We start from the raw sequence: 14,446 nt of genomic DNA on the forward strand, positions 1-14,446 counted from the left end.
AATCCTAATTATTTAATTGATTAGAAGTGTGTATGAAAATAAAATTGAATTTTAAATATATAAACAATTATTACGAAAGAAAATCGAGTTTTCGATAAAAAATAAATAAGTATGAAATTATTATATATACAAGCTAATTTGCTAAGATAAAATAAAAATTAAGATAAAATAAAAATACGAATAATGATAATTGTAATAAAGAAGAAAATAAGAAAATAAAATAAAAGTATTTGTAGAATTAAAATTAAAAGAAATTAGGATAACTCAGCTTGGATCATGTGTAGTATGGCTTGTGATGGTCCACGGCGGACTAGCATACTCTGGCCCTTTTGATCTGGAGACATACTCATCAAACGGTGGAGCGCTGAGGGCGTATTATAAGCATGCTTTGATGGCGGGCACTGAATCTGTGAGTGAAGGTAACCAAAGAAAATGTTGAAAAATAGAAACAACCCACAGGAATCGAACCCAAGACTCATGTCTCACTAGCGCTTCCCTCCACCATCTGTGCTGCATGTACACGCTGATAGTATATGCCTTCGGTTAAAATATATACAAAAATTAAATTTCAGGCAGAATTCAAAAAGGAACACGCGCCATAGCTGCTTCTTCTTCGTGGAGTTTTTCTTCAAAACACTGAACCTTTAGCCCACGGTTTTACCCCGTGGCCATAGGTATCCCCCTGCAAACCTGTAAATTAACATGAACCAAGACACCAAAATAATACAGACCAAGCATAAATGTTATCACGAGTTCAAAGGACCTATTGATTTGGCCTAAAATCACTCCTAAGTGGGAACCCCCTTTTCACGAACAAGGAACCCTAACAATGGCATCTGGTGGTTCCGGCGTCCAAACTTCAATCGAATGGTATCAATAGCTTTCAAACATCATGCCAAACAACTTTATGCAATCCAATTTCATTTATAATGATCAAAACATTGAAATCGAGGATTAAAAAAAAGAAGAGCAAACCGTGACAACAATGGGGACGATTCCGGGCGTTATACGACTCAGTGACAATCTGGATCGCTTCAGGGACTATGTGAGAGTGTGAAAGAACCTTCAAAAGCCTTTGAATCGGTCCAAAACCTCAAGAACGAGACTGGTTTTTCCTTCGGATTTTATGAGTTTTGTTTGAGTTTTTCAAGCTGCCAATCCTTATGAAAAACCTCCCCTTTGCATATGAACGTGTTCTGTACTTATATCACAAGGAATTAGGTTTATCAAAATTGGATCAAATCCTTTTTTAATTTGTTATGATGGAGATTTGTTTCTTAAATTCATATGGAATCTTGCTGTTTTTGGACTTGATCAGATTTGCAACCAATTTCTCACGATCCTTTGCTTGCCAAGACCAAATATTTAGTCCTTTTTTTTCCTTTTTATCTCATATTTTTAATAATTTATTTTATATTTAAATGAATAAATTTAAAATAAATATCATAAAAATAGAATGATGGGATTAAGATCCCTTTTTTATATTGAAGAAGTTTAGGTTAAACTTAAAAAAGAATGGAATCACACTTGATCACCTAATTAAAATTTGAAATCAACATTTAATTTGATCTCTAAATTATAATTATTTTGATCAATTTAAATAGAAACTATCCTAAAATAGAATGGAATAAAATCATATCAAATATTTTTTGTATCTTGGATCTTTTACTAAAAAGCATGAAATCAAGACTTAAATAAAAAATAATAATTTTAAAAATTGATTAAAAATAAAAATGAAAATACTATTTAATTAATAAAAAAAGACATTTTTGTGAGTAAATATAAAAAAAATTATATAAAGTTAGTAACAAAAAATAAAAAGATAATAAAAACAATCAAAAGTGAGATTCGAACCCGGGACCTTGTACCCGTAAGCCTTACACTCTTACGAAATGCGCAGTCACTTTTATTCATAATAAAGTGGGATTCGCGGATATATGAGGGCAAATTTTGGGGTATGACAGCTGCCCCTGTTCAATCTTCTTATACCCGAGGATGTAGATTGGCATGTGTGCCTGTCGGAATTTGAAGGTAGAAGAGGATTGAACACTAGAATACCCAGGAATTTGCCCTTGCTGGGATAAGGACTTTTTCGGGAGATGGGCTTAGAGATGCCATCCAGATGTTTGACAAGATATTTGTCTAAAGCAAGATACTTTTCAGACTGGATCATATGCATTGACTGTGTCTGAAGGAGAGATTCATCAAAATGAAGTAATGTCTTACAGAAGACTATCTTGAGAGGTTCCTGAATAGGGTAGATCATTGATTAATGTAAAGAAGATTAGGCTTTAAACAAAGCTCGGGAAGAACTGTCTTGTAGAAGATTAATGGAGAAGCTCCTTGAAAGGGCAAGATAGAAAAGATTAGATAAATATTTGAATAATATTACCTAAAGAGATTGAGATATGTCTTAACCTAGAAAGGCTCCTAGAAAGGATATGATATGTCTTAAACAAGACTGACCTAGAAAGGCTCCTAGAAAGGATATGATATGTCTTAAACAAGACTGACCTAGAAAGGCTCCTAGAAAGGATATGATATATCTTAAACAAGACTGACCTAGAAAGGCTCCTAAAAAGGATATGATATGTCTTAAACAAGACTGGCCTAGAAAGACTCCTAGAAAGGATGTGATATGTCTTAAACAAGACTACCTAGAAAGGCTCTTAGAAAGGATGGAAAGTTCTTTGATTGTTTTTTGAATTATCTTTAAAGAAAGATCCGGAATGAAGCATCAAGATTGTATATGTGTCTGGAATGAGTGTCAAAATTAAATTGTTGTTAAGATCATCTTTGCACCATATTAGGATGATAATGTTCTTTTGATTGGGAAATGACCTGAAAAGGAAAGATTAGTTTTATGCAATGTCATGATGCATGTATTGAGATTCTCGAAATAAACGAGAGTACTGTATGTTATGCTTTTATGAGTGATGCAGGGATGGACTATATAGTCGAAGCATATTGATAATTTTTGTATAGCAGCTGCGGGTTGAGGAAATAAATCTTTGTGTGCTGTTGGAGATAATGACAAGAGAATTCCTGTCTTTTGTTCGATGATATCCAGCTGGGGATTTTTGATCTTCGCTTGGGGATGAGATTGACGTGAGTGATCTGATCCTGATATATCCTGGGGACAAGAGAGATGAGCATAATATCCGACCAGATTTCTGAGCGGCAACTCTGATAGATATAGCGAGTTTGAATAAACCATGCTAGAGAAGAAGATTATGTTGGAGATATAAAATCCGTTGGGGAACTATGTCTTTTGTTGGGAAGAGATTGCTTGAAGATGACTTGTTATGTGGGGATATATTATGAAAACTACTCTGTGGGGAATGTCCAGAGATTTTCAATTCTTCATTGCCCCTTGTCTTTGAATACTTGCTGTTGAAAAACACTTGCGAGGATATACCTGCCCCTGGAATTAATAGCTTGGTATGCCCGATACTTGAATTTGGAATTAGAACTTCAAAGAAGAGACATATACTGACATCATCTGATGCTAGTAGCTAAATAGCATTTGTTGAGATTTGTGACTGATGTGACATGCCCCCAGTGATGGACTAACTTCTCTGGTTTTTCAGTGCCTCTGAGAGGTTCGATGAATCATGACTAGTTTTCCCATAGTAGACGGGATAATAATATGTCATGCCCTTTGTGTAAACAAGCTTTTAGCTGATCGAGTCACGCATACGAGACGTCTCTGCAAATTTATTTGTCGGGAGGACTTTTAGTCATTAATTATGCCCTATGCAGATTCTTCCTGATGTCAAACATTTGAAATTACGTAGACAAAATTGTTTTATAATAACACTCATAAAATGCAATGCATATGTCTGTCTTGAAGTTTAAAAAACGTTTTTTAGTAAAACAAAAGTTGTAAGAAAGCAATGTTTATAAAAACATGATATCAACTCAAGATTTATGGTAAACTTTAAGGAGTCAGGATACCCTTTTTGCGACAGTACGCTTTTGAACTAACCATGCTTCAGTTAGGACTTTCAAGGGTTGTAACGTGGCTTGGTTCACGGTTTAAGAAACAAAGGATAAAGGCTCAAAATTTGATTGTACCCACCCTTCTTCGTGATGATCTTCGGTCCTAAGCTCAGTTAACTTTGTGTTTCAACTTTAGCAAAGCTTGACGTCATAACATTGACATTTGATGATGGATAAAGCAACGGGAGTTTATTTGGACAGGCAGTCATCCCTCTTTTGTAACTCTTTTTTTCTTTTGTCGAGGATTTGTAGTGCCCTCCTTTGACTTTGATTTTGTTATCCCTAACTTTTATCTGAACTGTTTATTTTGAGATTACAGTCAGCGGGATGTTTTGATTTTTGATAAGTCTCCTTCATAGGTTTTGACTTGACAGCGTTTTCTTTTTTTTTTTTTGGTGGATATTGACTGCCTGACTTAATGGTTGCGGGAACCCATCATTATTTGTGTAGACAACAGCTAAGATAATGGAGTTAACTGAGTAACTACCCTGCCCCAGGTTATGATTAAGGGTTTTAAATTATGCAAAGAAAAAACTTCTACTCCTTAGGCTCAAAGGGGTTGACGAGGGATTAACATCCTTATATCTCCACTGTTTGGGAATTGAAACAATGCCTGTACATCGTCAGCATAGTCTGTTCAAAAGCATACTGTATGAGGTTGCGGTATCGTTTTCGTCATCCTCCCTCAAAAGGCTTACCGCTTTAGCGAGAGTTAAATATCATAAAGAAAACTAAGTAAAAACAAAGTTTAATATAGAAACAGGAAGAGAAATAAATCAAGACAAACATATGCAATGCATTAATGATTATGATAAAATAAATAGAGTCTGACATAAGACGAATGTTTAAACAAACAGGAAAGAAATTGCGAATGCGAGTAAATTAATGATCTAAATAGCCATCCTTTAGACTTTGTGTGGCTCCTCTGGTTGGCCAAATTCGACAATTCCTTCTTCAATCAAGTCTTGAATTTTATGTTTCAATGGCCCACAATCTTCTGTATCGTGACCAGGACTATTTGAATGGTAAGCACATCTTGCATGATGCTTGTACCCAGGGACGGGATTAGCAGGAGCTGAGTATGGAGGCAGTAGAGTTATCAGACTCCGATCGAGCAAGTGTTGCAAAGCTTGAGCCAATGGCATGTGTAGTGGGGTAAATGACCTCTTGGGTTTTGATTTCCAAGTACGTTGGCCACCTTGTTGCTTGCGTTGATCTTTTTGTTGTTGTTGTGTTGGAGCCTGACTAGAGACCAGGACTGCCCCAACAGTGTTGGATTCATTCTTCTGATTGTATGGCTTTTGAATAGTACTAGAAGAAGTAGCCACCTGAATTTTTCCACTTCGGATACCACTTTCAACACGTTCTCCAGTCAGTATGAGGTCAGTGAATCCAGATGACGAACTTCCCAGCAAATGGCTGTAGAAAGGACCAGTCAGTGTATTCATGAACATATCAACCAATTCTCTATCAGTCAAGGAGGGTTTGACTCTTCCAGCTAGATCTCTCCATTTTTGAGCATACTCCTTGAAACTTTCCTCGGGTCCCATAGACATGCTTTGTAGTTGTATGCGAGTTGGTGCGAGGTCAGCATTGTATTGGTATTGCTGGTAGAAAGCAACAACCAAATCTTCCCAAGTACGGATGTTGGTACTTTCCAGTTGATAGTACCATTCGAGTTGAGTTCCAGATAAACTCTCTTGGAAGAAATGGATCCAGAGCCTCTTATCAGCAGTGTGGGGCTGAATCTTTCTTACATAAGACCTCAAGTGCATCTTTGGACAAGAGACTCCATCGTACTTAGCAAAGGCGGGAGTTTTGAATTTCGGAGGAATAACTATCCCAGGAACGAGTCCTAGTTCTTCAAAATCCAGCCCAGGTACCTTCTGAATTTCCACGCTTCTCAGGCGCTCTTCTAGTAGTCTATACTTCTCATCAGCATAATCCTCATCTTGAGGATACTCATCTTCTTCTTCTTCTTCCTCTTCCTCTTCCTCATCTTTAGGAACTGTTTCTGCAGCCTTCTTGGGACGACCCTTGAATCTTCTTCCCAGGTTGATCACTCCTTTGGGCTTCTTGGTCTTTTTCCCCTTCTTAGTCAGAAGGGTTTTCAGCTCGTCTTGCCCCTTGGATAAGTTCAGGATCAGATCTTGAAATTGGGCATTCTGAGCTTGAAGGTCTTTGACTGATTGCTCGAGATTCATGATGCTGAAATAAACAGCGAGGAGGTAAGAAACCTGTGGCGAGAACCTGTGATGCAATGTTATGAATGCAGATGCAATATTTTCAAGGATCTCTGGAAATTTAGTAAGCGACGTCAAAAATTATTTGGTCGCTTCTTCGTTTGAAGAACTCTGATTTCTGGATGTTCTTTTTGGGGAATCAAGCTCACCATATCCAGTGGGTCGTAGCCTCTGATTCGGGAGCTTCCGAATTTGAAGGTACATGGCTAGAGGAAAATAAATCCTCTTGCCCCTTGATAGGTACAGTGTCTCTGAACTGGAAGGTATGTGGCTAGAGGAAAATAAATCCTCTTGCCCCTTGATAGGACTTTAGTCCTTGATAAGAGTACCTGGGATTGTGCGCCCTAAATCCCTAAGATCCTTGAAAGGGTTAGTTAAATCACGTTATGTTTATGATGTCATGATGTCATGAATGTTATGCGAATGCAGTTTGTTAGACTTAGTGTGAGATGGTAAGGACAAACAAGTTCTTTCAACAAAACCTGCGAGGAAACGAAGGTTAGTAGAAAACACAAACAAGTCACACAATTCACACAATTTTTGGCTTAAGGCTTGCATGGAGTCTGATCAGTTGTCCTTCCCAAGGGTATTTCTATGGATAAGGAGATTTCAGCAACAGGTTCTACAAGTTATCCAGAATTGTCAGCTCTTCTAAAGCACCCTCGGACATGATGCATTCGCACCATGCAATGATACTTTGAGAAAGAGCCTATCTGAATTGTAGCATCGGGTAGCGACTAGTTCTTAACATTTGTCAAGAGTAGTCCCCCCACTACGTTCCTAAAGGGCAGGATGGGTTAAGGGTAACTAAAAGTCCTTGAGCTCCGGCGCACCCACAGACACATACATAGACCCCCCTCATTTGAGAAAGGTGTGCATATGCTATGGAGTCCTAACTCAAGCGTGAACTTCATATTGACTCATCTCCCACATATGTGAAAGAGGTCGCCATGACTATGCCACTCCTAATCTTAAGTGTTCTTGAATCCGGGAATAGGATTCGTCCTTCAATTTCCCCAAAACGCCCCTGAAAGATAAAACAAACAAAGCAAACAATAGAAAACATTTAAGTGAATCCTAAACTTTTAAGGTAACCCCTCTTTTATCGAAAAATCCCCAGCAGAGTCGCCAGTTCTGTAACACGGTGAACTGACTTTTTATAAATCGAAATGTCGCGGTAAAGCATGAGTCGCCACCGACTTTTATTTTATCCAAACAAGTTAGAAAGGCTAAAAGAAACAGAAAAAAACCTTTTAAAGAAATCTGAGTTCGGGGGGTAATTTATGCAAAGGGAAGGTGTAAGGCACCCTTTGCATCCATGGTTTTCCATGGGCTCTTAATTGCTTTGCTTGCTCGTTGTTTTTTAGAAAAAAGTAGATGAAAGAAAAAAAAGTGGACTTTAGCTCGTAAATGAGCGTAGCCAGTTTTCGAAGATTTGTGAGAAATAATATTAAAGATGAGCATTGCAAGGCAGTTAGGGGCAATTACCTTAAACTCAGATGATAGGTCTCTTTTTAGCCTTTTCAGAATGAAAGGGTCTATCCTTGCCATAAGAGGGCAGGAAGCCTTTCGTTTGGAGGTTGAAGGGTCGTCGAAGCATCCTTTGCCATAAGACTGTCCCATGCCATAGAAGGGCAGGTAATCTAAGGCAAGGATCAGAATAAGCCATTTTTCGTTAGGCAACCAGAAGATACCTCAGCCTTTTTCCGTAGGCAACTTCCGAGGGTCGAGGTCATTTGTGTATCGAAGGCGGCATCATTTAGGGTCGTGACCTTTTATCGAGGCAACATGGCTGAGGTATCCTCATATTCGAGGGACTGGCTATTTTGCAGAAAAACACAAGGCAACAAGGCAACAGGCAACAAGGCAACAGAGAGGGTTACCCAAAAGCGTGCGTGTGTGCACCAATCACGTGATTATATTCAATTATATTATCTTGTAAATTAGTGAGGCTAATTCAATTTAATGGTTGTCACTCCCTATTTTACTAACCACACAGATAATATAAGGCAAGAACAACAATAATATGGGGATGGGACAATGAAACCAGCGGATCCCTTAGTAGGGTTTGACATAAGTAATAATTAAACAGAAAGAATAAAAGATTAGAGTTTAGGGTTACCAAACTCGTAGCTTTGGCAATTTGACAAACCCTGAAAATTGGAAAAAAAAAGAATAAACAAAAGAAGGGGTGAGTGCATTATCGGTTCGGAGGCAAACAAAGCTAACCCTAAAAAAAATAAAAAAAGTAAAAATACAAAAAAGGGTAAAGACACTTAGCTTCGATTGACGAAGGTTGATGGTCGGGGGTTGCCTGAAGCATTGACTCTGAACATCTGGGAATTAGCAGGAAGATAATAGGAAGTGAGTGTATGGACAATTCATTGGCATTTAAGAATAAATTCTAATTTAATCTATAAAGCATAAATTAAAAGTAAAATGATATTTAAATAAATAAATAAAATAAAGATTGAAACTTAGCTTTTTGATTGGTATAGCGCGTAGTCGGAGGATCTTTAATTAACCCTGACAATTAGGCATGAAGAAGAGAAATCTTAGTGCATTAACTAATCTACAACCCTGGTTTACCGGGACAAACCAGGGTTAAAACCATAAGGTATAAAAAAAAAAATTTAAATAAACATTTAAGGTTAAGAAAATCGTAAGTTCGATTAAAATAATAATTAAATAATTATTGGATGTAAATCCTAATTATTTAATTGATTAGAAGTGTGTATGAAAATAAAATTGAATTTTAAATATATAAACAATTATTACGAAAGAAAATCGAGTTTTCGATAAAAAATAAATAAGTATGAAATTATTATATATACAAGCTAATTTGCTAAGATAAAATAAAAATTAAGATAAAATAAAAATACGAATAATGATAATTGTAATAAAGAAGAAAATAAGAAAATAAAATAAAAGTATTTGTAGAATTAAAATTAAAAGAAATTAGGATAACTCAGCTTGGATCATGTGTAGTATGGCTTGTGATGGTCCACGGCGGACTAGCATACTCTGGCCCTTTTGATCTGGAGACATACTCATCAAACGGTGGAGCGCTGAGGGCGTATTATAAGCATGCTTTGATGGCGGGCACTGAATCTGTGAGTGAAGGTAACCAAAGAAAATGTTGAAAAATAGAAACAACCCACAGGAATCGAACCCAAGACTCATGTCTCACTAGCGCTTCCCTCCACCATCTGTGCTGCATGTACACGCTGATAGTATATGCCTTCGGTTAAAATATATACAAAAATTAAATTTCAGGCAGAATTCAAAAAGGAACACGCGCCATAGCTGCTTCTTCTTCGTGGAGTTTTTCTTCAAAACACTGAACCTTTAGCCCACGGTTTTACCCCGTGGCCATAGGTATCCCCCTGCAAACCTGTAAATTAACATGAACCAAGACACCAAAATAATACAGACCAAGCATAAATGTTATCACGAGTTCAAAGGACCTATTGATTTGGCCTAAAATCACTCCTAAGTGGGAACCCCCTTTTCACGAACAAGGAACCCTAACAATGGCATCTGGTGGTTCCGGCGTCCAAACTTCAATCGAATGGTATCAATAGCTTTCAAACATCATGCCAAACAACTTTATGCAATCCAATTTCATTTATAATGATCAAAACATTGAAATCGAGGATTAAAAAAAAGAAGAGCAAACCGTGACAACAATGGGGACGATTCCGGGCGTTATACGACTCAGTGACAATCTGGATCGCTTCAGGGACTATGTGAGAGTGTGAAAGAACCTTCAAAAGCCTTTGAATCGGTCCAAAACCTCAAGAACGAGACTGGTTTTTCCTTCGGATTTTATGAGTTTTGTTTGAGTTTTTCAAGCTGCCAATCCTTATGAAAAACCTCCCCTTTGCATATGAACGTGTTCTGTACTTATATCACAAGGAATTAGGTTTATCAAAATTGGATCAAATCCTTTTTTAATTTGTTATGATGGAGATTTGTTTCTTAAATTCATATGGAATCTTGCTGTTTTTGGACTTGATCAGATTTGCAACCAATTTCTCACGATCCTTTGCTTGCCAAGACCAAATATTTAGTCCTTTTTTTTCCTTTTTATCTCATATTTTTAATAATTTATTTTATATTTAAATGAATAAATTTAAAATAAATATCATAAAAATAGAATGATGGGATTAAGATCCCTTTTTTATATTGAAGAAGTTTAGGTTAAACTTAAAAAAGAATGGAATCACACTTGATCACCTAATTAAAATTTGAAATCAACATTTAATTTGATCTCTAAATTATAATTATTTTGATCAATTTAAATAGAAACTATCCTAAAATAGAATGGAATAAAATCATATCAAATATTTTTTGTATCTTGGATCTTTTACTAAAAAGCATGAAATCAAGACTTAAATAAAAAATAATAATTTTAAAAATTGATTAAAAATAAAAATGAAAATACTATTTAATTAATAAAAAAAGACATTTTTGTGAGTAAATATAAAAAAAATTATATAAAGTTAGTAACAAAAAATAAAAAGATAATAAAAACAATCAAAAGTGAGATTCGAACCCGGGACCTTGTACCCGTAAGCCTTACACTCTTACGAAATGCGCAGTCACTTTTATTCATAATAAAGTGGGATTCGCGGATATATGAGGGCAAATTTTGGGGTATGACAAGCTGCTTTTGAACTTCCACTTTGATCTTGTTAGCCATATCAGGGTGAGTCCTTCGCAATTTCTGCTTAACTGGCGGACATTCTGGCTTCAATGGCAAGTAATGCTGAACAATATTGGTATCCAACCCAGGCATGTCTTGGTAGGACCAGGCAAACACGTCAACATATTCTTTGAGAAGGTCTGTCAACTTACTCTTGATATCAGCATCAAGCAGCGATCCAATGGTCACTTCTTTTTTGTCTTCTTCAGAACCCAAGTTGATCTTTTCTAAAGGCTCTTTGTGAGGCAGAATGGCTCTTTCCTCGTGCTTAAGTAATCGAGAGATCTCGTCCGGGATCTCCTCTTCTTCCTCTTCTTCGGCTTCGAACACAGGAAACTCAAAGTTGGGAGAGGGCATAGGGTTATTGCATTCAATGGGTTTATCAATAGTAAATCTGCACATGTGATTTATATTTATTTCAGAAAATTTATGAATGCAGGAGTGTATGCAGATTTTTTTTGGAAAAGTTTTTTTTTTATTTTGGTTTTTTAGGATTACCATTTCCAGAAAAAAGCAAAAAATAAAACACATAATGTAGGGAATTCCAATGACGCTTTATTTATGATTCATTTTTGAAACAAAGCCCTAAACACAAACTCATTTGCCTTGGGCAGGACAAAGAGGGAAACTTTTAAAAACAAAGCCCTATACACAAAGTTATTTGGGCGGAACATTTAAAAGCGAAGCCCTATAAAACATCTCTCTGCTTTGGGCAAGGCAGGAGGTCAAAATAACAGCGAGGTGATTACTTTGAGCGGCGAACAACATTCGGAACGTCGACAGCTTTCCAGTAGCAACGAACTCCTCTGTGTATTATGTATTCAGGAAAATTCCCCTCGGAATTATCTTCAGTAATGACATTGACCGCTGGTCGAGCAGGATTTGAAGGCCCTGGTTTGTCAACCTTGTTCTTTGTAGAGTTGAAACAGTCTTCTTCTACTTCTTGAAGAGCATAAGATGAGTCACAATCTTCAGAATTTTCAGGATGTATTTCCCAGTCTTCAGGATGAAGAGACTCATTGTCAGCGACACTTTCTGAGTCAACTGCGGGACCATCTTCCCCTTCATCTTCAAAAATGGCATTTATGTGATAATAACCATCTTCAGGCTTGTTAATCTTGGCAGATGCATTGAAGCTGAAATCTTCAGTAATTTCAGGTTGCTGAGAAAATTGACAGGGCTGATAAACCTCTTCTGGTTGACTATTATATTCAAAGGAATCTCCCCATCCAGTTGGTTGGATATCCTCAATCGCAATCTTGTAACTTTCAGGTGCAGTATACTTCACCATGTAATCAAATTTTCCACTTGGTTGTCCCAAGGTGTCCCAGATTTCTGCAGGAACAGGCTCAGTTTCTTTGCCTTTGGGTTTTTCTGAAGGAGGATATGGTTCTTCCTGAGATACGTATCCCGAGTCATTGAGATAACACTTCCATTCTTCTTCAGTATCAGAGCGACCTTCTTCGATGCATTCTTCAATAAGGACATTAACCTCTTGAGGAATTGGGTTAAGGAACCCTCCACTAATGAATGTTTCTTTGATCGGACGAAGGGTTTCATCCTTCTTGGTGCAGTTTGAGAATGTTGGTGAACATCCGAGGCCTGCTCTAGTTTCATTCTTGGTAGGGATCACAACTTGCCCCCAGCCAGTGGTAATTCCATCTTTCACTACTTTTACCGCTTCTTTGTAAGAAGAGATTGATGCTTTCTTTTTGGAAGATTCGTCTTCTAAAGAGAGACCTTGGAACTGCGTTCCTTCCACATCATCGGCACTTATGAAAGAGAAATTGGATAAATGGCTCACCATCAAGGCTTGTTCTCCACTTATTGTTACCAATTTTCCATTTGTTACAAACTTTAACTTTTGATGGAGCGTAGAAGTTACTGCCCCTGCTTCATGGATCCATGGTCGTCCTAACAGACAGCTATAAGCAGCTTGAATGTCCATGACTTGGAAGGTGATTTGAAATGTATGTGGACCAATTGTCATGGGAAGGTTGACTTCGCCGATAACAGATTTTCGCGATCCATCAAATGCTTTGACAACTACACCACTGAACTTCATAGGCATTCCTTGGTAAGACAAGCGAGCAAGAGTCGTCTTTGGCATCACATTCAAGGAAGATCCGGTGTCTACCAACACATTGGACAAAGAGTCTGACTGACAGTTCATAGAAATGTGCAAAGCAAGATTGTGATTTTTACCCTCCTCGGGGAGTTCTTCATCACAGAAGCTTAAATTGTTACAAGCTGTTATGTTGGCTATTATCCCATCAAAATGGTCAACAGTCACATCATGATCTACAAAAGCCTGATCCAAGACCTTCATCAGGGCTTCCCTGTGGGCTTCTGAGTTTAACAGCAATGAAAGTATTGAGATCTTTGAAGGAGTCTGCATAAGCTGATCCACAATCTTGTATTCACTTCTTTTGATAAGCTTCAAAATTTCATCAAAGTCAGGATTCACATTGGTTCCACTGGATTGACCAACATTAGTGTCTGTATTACTGACAGGAGTTTCCACAAGATTCTCTACTGGTGTACCAACAAGATTTTGCCCAGTTGCAGGAGTAACAGGCTGCTTTGGGGGTAGTGGAGTATACACACGTCCACTTCTTGTTACACGACTTACATCAGCAATGTTTACAACGGATGAAAGAGTAGGTAAAGGAACTTCTTGTCCATTCTTTATCATTGTAGCATTATAGTTGTATGGAACTGCCTTGTCAGAGTTATAAGGAACAGGTCCAGGTAGACAAATGATCAAAGGAGCAATTGGAACCTTCGGCTTGTTGTAAGTAACTTCCATGCGCTCAGGCATGTTGAAATGAGGAACGATGACGTTAACTGTAGGCATTTCCGAGTTGATATCTGAGACTAAAAGCTCATGCGGATAACATCCTATCATGTTAACTTCATTTTCATCCCTATTTCTGTAGATCTCAATAGTACCATTATCTAGCAAAACTTGGAGATCTCTTCTCACAATCGAACACCCGTGAGGATCCACACAACATATTCTACAGGAACCGTATTGATGCTGGCGAAAATTCTGCCCCCGACAAAGAGTGGCGTGCATTTGTACCAAATCTGCTCTTGAGAAGTTGATATTATAGACTCGGTATTGGCCAGGACATCCATATACCATGTTTACAACATGCCCTCCATGATTGGGCAGCGGATTTGCTTGCACATTAGGATTCAAATTTCTGAAAGAGAGGAGATTAGACCTAACCAACCTCTGGACTTCATATTTCAAAGCTATGCAATGCTCAAGATCATGGCCAGGTGCTCCTTGATGATAAGGGCATGAGACCTCAGCTTTGTACCACCATGGGAGTCTCTCAGGTACTGGTAGTGGTGCTCTAGTTTGAACAAGACCTTTTTCAATCAAAGCAGGGTACAATTCTGTATAGGTCATTGGAATCGGATCAAACTGTGGAGCTCTTTGTACTCGATTCTGATTATTGTTTAACTGCTGAGCCTGTTGTCG

This window comes from Vicia villosa, linkage group LG3, assembly GCF_029867415.1.
Source record: "Vicia villosa cultivar HV-30 ecotype Madison, WI linkage group LG3, Vvil1.0, whole genome shotgun sequence".
Taxonomy (NCBI): Eukaryota; Viridiplantae; Streptophyta; class Magnoliopsida; order Fabales; family Fabaceae; genus Vicia; species Vicia villosa.